The following is a 7,331-nucleotide window of genomic DNA, read 5'->3' on the forward strand; positions in this document are numbered from 1 at the left end:
ATATCTATAACCTTGCCATTTTCACACGTTATTATATAGCGTTATACCTCAAAAGAAAATTTGCAAAGCCCTTTGCCCATCGTTTGCAGTCCACTCTGACGCACGTTCACAAGAACACCAGTGCTACCAGCACAGGCCTCTCCCTGGTGCCGTACAGACTTCTGCTCCCAAAGGCATCCTGTCTGAATGTAGCAGGTAATCACGGATTCCAAACACTGAAGCTTTTTGTTAAGGAACACCCAAATTCATGTTCACGAAATCTATCCACCAGAGGGAGCCAACATAGCCAGGAAAATAGGAACAGACTGACCTTAGCAAGCCAGCGGTCAAGCTCTCCACACAGGCACTGCAGACTCAACACCAGCAGGTATCCAATTTCTTGGTTCCTAGGAGAACATGTGAAAATTTACTGAGGTCAGATTTAATTCATGGATTTATGTTTCTTGTCAACAGTAGACAAGTTTTAACAATAAGAGGCAAGTGACTTTGGAGGTATTACCACTAATAGACGCCTAGTAAGGATGTGGTTACAAAAATAAAGACAGCTCACCTTTGAAAAATCACTTTACAGATTAGAAAGAATATTCAGGTGGAGAAGTGAGTGCTGGTAGTTTTTCTCCTTAATACAAGAATTTATAAATATAGTTTATGCCTGTTAGTTTCGATTGCATTGCATTGAGGTAGGACCACCAGTAGCATGTATGCAAATTAGAAAAAGCCACACCTGTCAGGTCTGGGCATGGCTCGGCGTGCGCAGCATGGGACAGATTTCAGGCCCCACTTTTCCCTACCAGGCAGCTCTGTACAGGGACAACTGCACATCTATATGTGGCAGCCCAGCTCTGGGCAGTGGTGGCTCCAAGGGGATGCCTGGGGGAGTTTTTAATCCTCCTTCCCCCTAGTTCTTCGATAAGGATGATGATATTTACTTAACCTCATGTAAATGCAGCTCCAAGACAAGTTGCCCACCTGCCCCCAGGGTCCAGTCAGAATCCTGACCTGAAATTTTTCCTATAGCGAAATTCTGGATCCAGCATGAAGCTACGGAAAGGAACATTTTCTATCCTGTTCTCCTCCGCTTCCATCTACCCAGCTGGAACGGCCTCATATTTTCCAAGCTACCTTTTTCTTTTGAATTTCCATTTTCTGATCACTTTCCAGCTCCCGATTTTTGTGACCATGAGTTTTTCTCATTGGCTAAACATTTTTGTAGCGGGAAATTGAAATTAGATATTTACTTAAACACCTTGCATGTGACTACTTCTCAGTCCTCACCCGGTTTGACCTGACAACAGTTCTTCACCCCTTGGATCACTCTGTCCTTTGGAAAGTTTCTTTATTTGGCTCCTAGGACGGCTCCTGATTGGTCTCCTGAATTGATTCCTCCTCATATTCTTGATGTCTAAGTGTTGACGTTCAAGAATCATCCTCTCCTCTGCTCCGTCTGCACCACGGTCTAGGCATTTTCATCCAGCCCATGGATTTGACACACTATCACAGAAAATGCTCAAATTCATATTTCCTCCAGCCTCTGCCCTGAGCTCTAGACTCACATTCAACTGTCTGCTCAACGTCTCTAGTTGGACGTTTAAAGGCATCTCGAACTTGACATGCCCAAAAGCAAACCTTCCTTTTCTTCCCCCACCATCTGCTCTTCCCACTGTCTTTCTCACCTGAGCAATGCGACCTTCTTTTTCAGTTGCTCATACCAAAAACTTTGGAGCCATCCTTGGCTCACCTCTTTTTTTCCTCTCTCCCCACCTCAGGAAAGGCTGTTATTCCAGATTTGAAAGATGTCCATAATTGGATCACTTCATACTATCCCTCCACAGCTATCACTGAGGTTTATGGCCTCACCTCTCGGCCTGGATTTTTGCAAATCTTCTAATTCGCTCCCCTGATTCTATTCTTCCTCCCCTCCCCGTCTCTAACCAAAGTCCATTTTCTTCACTATAGACAGAGTGACTCCAAATGAATCTAAGTGAGATCGTGAAGTTAAGTAAGGTCATGCATGTGTCACACCTCACAGAGTGAAACCCAAGGCTTGAAAAGGTCTCTAAGCTCTGCATGGCCAGCCCCCTGCTGCACTAATGGATGTCGCTCAAGCCTCCCTGTCCTTCATGCACCTTCTTCGGACAGGCCAGGCCTGCGCCCACCTCCCGCTCTTTGAACTCGCTGGTCTCCGTCGGGAACACTCTTCCTTCAGGTGTCCTCACGCTTGCTCCCTCAACTCCTTTAGTCTCGACTCACATGTCACCTTATCAGAAAGGCCTTCCTGGACACGCTATATTAAATAACACCACACTCATATCACTCTCTGGCTCCCTTATCCTGCATTATTTTCCTTCCTAGAACTTCATAGCACTTCTCTCCATTGTATGTGTGTGTTTTAGGGTACATGTGTTTGTACATACGTATAGTACACATATTCGTATACGTATGTTACCTTTAGACTGATCATTGTCCGTCTTCCCCTTGAAGAATGTAAGCTCTATGATAAAAAGTATTTTGTGTCATTCATTGTTATATCTCCAGTGACTAGGAAAATGCCTAGCAAATAGCAGGTATTAAAAAAATATTTGTCGAATGAATCTAGGCAGTTGATTTACTGACTAAAAGTTACATGCAATATATAAAATAAAACATGTTAAGACTTGCCTTAAATTTTCCCGTGTTGCCAAAGCAGAATTGAGCATCTTGAAAGGCATTTCAAGAAGTACAGTATTTCCCCTTGAGGCACAGTGAAATCACCTAATGTCTGATGAACGCTGGAGTGAAATCTGCCATCTTTGTGCTCTGTGAGTGGATTTCCTAAAGGTAACTGGGCAAAACGGGAGCTACTGACTAACATTACCTTGACCTTGTGTTGAATCACAAAACATTATATTTACTACATGTTTGTTTGTTTTTACCAATTGCTATCACATTCGATTACTCAATAGGATTTGCATACATGTTATATGACCATTCGAATGAGTATATTATGAATATCATGGTTCACTGTTACAGAGGCTTAAGAATTCAGGCTGATGTCTTATGAAGAAATATCCATCAGCGAAGTCCAGAATTGTCTTTCTATTGATCGTTCTATTGTCAAAGTTAATTGTTTAGAAATTCTTTGATGTGAGCTGTTAGCACATTAAAGTATATTTACTGAAATGGAATACGATTTCAGTGACATATAATTTATATGTACTTGTGAAAACCGAATAGATAATGTGAAACAGGATATGATTAAGAAAAAAGTTTCACATAAAAAACCACACTAATAGCTAACCTGGTTAGTAGCCTGAAGAAGAATACAAATCTAAAATTTCCTGATATTTTCTTTCTTACATATTTTACTGTTTGATCTTTACTTTAAAATGAACATGGAGAGGTAAAGATACAATAGTAATCAGATTGTATATTTTAATGCCTGTGTACTATAGAGGCCATGCACCGTGGTGGTTGGAATGTGGGCTTTGGCCTATCCTGCCTACACGAACCCTGGATCTGCCTCTGCCAAGCCGTGGGTGTTGGGTGAATCATTCTGTCCATGCGTTTCTGTTTCCTTATAAGGTCGTTGTTGAGAGATAATGAAATGGTTCTAGGTTAAACCCTTAGAATGGTGTTAAGCAAAGAATAATCACTCAATAAATACTAGCTATTATTATCGGCTACATACAATGAAAATGAGGTTCTGTCATAACATCTACCTTTGTAGCTAATGGGTTGAATTAATCCAATTTGCAAAAATTTGTCAAAAATATCCAAATAGTTTCACGTGAAATTACTCCTAAGGAAAGAGAATCTTTTATACAGCAGAGGAATGCTCGGCACCTTTGTTAGAGATGCTGGTTTCTCTCCAGGAATCTACTGTCTACACACACTTCGGATGTCAGAACTGGTACTCAGAGCCCTTAGAAGTGTTTCCTGAGTTATGCTTAGGAAAAGCTCTGAGATGGCCCACAGCAAACATTGGCTTCCAACATGCTTCATTATTGATATCGATATTTTGAGGACGTGACAAAGGGATTAGGAGAATCCTAATTAGTTTACTAATTCTCTTCATTTATACCTTCTTCAGCTCCGTTACCCCAACACCCATTAATACGCACACAGGCGCACACACACACATACATTTATGACTCATATTCCCCATTTGAAAAATAGATGATTTCTTATATAAGCACACTAACCTGTTTATGCTTTTGAATCCTCTTTTAGGGAAGCTTATATTATTATAAAGATTTGTATCCTTACCTTAACCTCATTTCTAGCCATATTAATTCTCTGAGACATGGTAGATATAATACAAGGTCCATTCTAGCCTTATTCATTCTATGATACAAGGTAGACTAGTCTTATGTTGAATTTGAAATTGTAGAGTATGTTAAGATTTCAGGTAATTAATTCAATTCGTTCATTCATTTGTATTATGGATAATTTTTTTTTCCTAGTTGGATTTTCTTAATCTTTTTTTTTTAATTGAAGTAAAATTCACATGACATGCAATTACCCATTATAAAGTATAAGATTCAGTGGCATTTAGCCTATTCCCAATATGGTTAAACCACCACCTCTTTCTAGTTCAAAACTATCATCATCTCAGAAACACACCCCATGTCCATCTAATACTCACTACATATTCCCTCCTCCCCCTTACCCTGTTTTCTGCCTCTATGGACCTGCCTATTTTGGATTTATCATATAAAAAGGATAGTATACAATGTGACTTTTTGTGTCTAGCTTCTTTTACTTAAGTTGTAGCATGTATCAATACTATGTTCCTGTTTGTTGTTGAATAATAACCCCATTATGCTTATATATCACAATTTTTTTTATCCATTCATCCATTGATGGGCATTTAAGTTGTTTTCACCTTTTGGCTTCTATGAAAAATGCTGTTATAAACATTCGTAAACAAGTTTCTGTATGGACATATATCTTCGTTTCTCTTCGGTATACACCTAGGAATGGAATTGTCGAGTCATATGTATCTAACTTTTTGAGGAAGTGCCAAAATGTTTTCCACGGTGGCTGCATCATTGTACATTACCACTACCGGCAATGTACAAAGGTTCTTATTTCTCCATATCCTTGCCAATGCTTGTTTTACATTTTCGTTGTTGTTTTTATTAAAGCCATCCTAGTAGGTATGGAGTGGTAGCTCATCGTTTTGATTTTCATTTTCTTAATGATTAATGATATTAAACATCTTTTCATGTGCTTATTGATCATTTGTATATCTTCTTTGGAGAGATGTCAGTTCATGTTCTTTGCCCATTTTAACAATTGGGTTGTTTTGTCTTTTTGTTGTTGAGTTGTAAGAGTTCTTTAAATATTCTGGATATTAAACCCTTATCAGATATGTGGTTTGCAAATATTTTCCCTCATTCCGTATGGTGCCCTTTCACATTCTTGATAATGTTCTTTAACGCACAAATGTTTTTAATTTTTATAAAGTCCAATTTATCTATTTGTTTCTTTTGTTGCTCATGATTTTGGTGTCAAATCTAAGAATCCATTGCCAAATGTAAGCCAATCCTCAAATTCATATGGAACTGCAAGGAACCCCAAATAGCCAAAACATTATTTAAAAAAGAAAAACAAAGTCGGAATACGCACACTTCCTATTTCAAAACTTACCACAAAGCTATAGCAATCAAAACAGTGTGATACTGACATAAGGACAGACATATAGATCAATGGAATAGAACTGAGATTACTAAAATAAACCCAAACATCTATGGCCAAGATTTTTGACAAGGATGCCAAGATCATTCGATGGGAAAAAGAATTTCCCCTTCATCAAATGGTGTTGGGACAACTGGATATCCAAATGCAAAAGAATGAAGCTGTACCCCTACCTCATTTCATATACAAAAAATTAACTCAGAATGAATCAATGACCTAAACATAAGAGCTAAAACAATAAAACTATTAGAAGAAGACAAAGCTCAGGGTGAATATTTACCATGGATAATTTAAATCCACTCCAGTTAAAAGTGAACATCTTCTCTGTCATAACTTTTGCCCAAAGACTGGGGATGATAGCAACACTGACTGACTTGAGTTTTTATCTCTTTTCATTCCTGTATCCATTAGGACAGATACTTCATGAAAAACGTCCTTGAAGGCAATCAGAAAGAAGGCAAGGAATCCAGCGCTTAGGCTAATCCTAACAAAAAGGACAATTGGCTGTGAGTAACAAAACTAAAACCCAAATACACAATTTAAACCAAAGGCACCTTTTGATTTCTAAATTCTTTCTCCAGGTGGATTAATTCATCCCCTTCACTACCCAGTAATTTCATCAGGAGTGGTTAACACAGTGGTTAAGAGCATAGACCCTGGATCCAGAGGGCCTGGATTCCGATCACTTAGTAGTCTCTACCACTTACTTGGCTGCTTGTCTTTTATTTAATCTCTCTCTATGCCTCATTTTGGACAAGAATATAAGTGCCTACCTCGTGGACTTGTCGCCTAGCACACAGTAAGCATTTGTTAAGTGCGTGCTACTATTTCTAGGACTGACAGAGGATGGATTAGGCAAGAGATATATTTCTATGCTTCCTAAAGTACTGGTCCATGATTACACGTAGAGTTGCTAGAAAATGGAACTCACGTGACAGTTATGATCACGTGCCTTGTAGACCTCCAACTACAGGGAATGTGACTGACCAAGGGCTCCAGCTACTGTGCTCCGAAATCCACCACCCCATTTGCAGAGGCCTGACTTCCCACCATCCGCTCCCGCCAGTAGCTAACCATTGCAGGAATGCCAAGGGAACCCACTCCTGGGTGGCATGGGAGCCCTCTTATGATCAACGTCGGCTCAAGTGCTCTTTGACAACCTTGCTGAAACTTCCCTCGTCTGAAGGACAAGCGAGACCATACACCGTTCCGTGTGTTTGCTCTGGGTCAGTCTTGCATCGTGGTCCGGTGGCTCTCCCAGGCTTTCCAGGCTTCCTCCCTCTTTTCTCTCACCCTTTTAATCCCATCTTAGTGTCTGATTCTTAGAGGACTTGGACTAACACAGTCTATCATTCGAAGCTCTCTTAGATATGGCCTCGATCTATATTCCATCGCATTTCCTACCTCTAATATACAGGTATCTTCCACTCTTGGTTCCCAAATGTGCTTAATGCCTTCCCAACTCTGAGCCTTTGCCCACGCCCCTCCACTGAGAAAGCACTCACCACCTGGCCATCTACACCTACTGCATACCATTTGTCATTGATCGTGCATCTCAAATGTCACCTTCTCTAAGCTTTTCAGGATCTGCCAGCCAGGAACACATTTTCTCTTCTGTAAACCTCCAGGACTTTTGACTTTGAGCTTTTTTT

At 39.9% G+C, this 7,331-nt stretch overlaps 1 long non-coding RNA gene across 1 annotated transcript in view; it reads right to left on the bottom strand.

Annotated features, from left to right (window-relative positions):
* Positions 1-313: 313 nt before the first annotated feature.
* Positions 314-7,331, bottom strand: part of LOC111729023 — a 38,656-nt gene continuing 31,638 nt past the window's right edge. The window contains exon 3 of the long non-coding RNA XR_002776051.1: positions 314-386. This is a non-coding gene — a long non-coding RNA (uncharacterized LOC111729023). The remainder of the gene's footprint in view (positions 387-7,331) is intronic.

Source organism: Pteropus vampyrus, unplaced genomic scaffold (genome assembly GCF_000151845.1).
Source record: "Pteropus vampyrus isolate Shadow unplaced genomic scaffold, Pvam_2.0 Scaffold243, whole genome shotgun sequence".
NCBI classification, from domain to species: domain Eukaryota; kingdom Metazoa; phylum Chordata; class Mammalia; order Chiroptera; family Pteropodidae; genus Pteropus; species Pteropus vampyrus.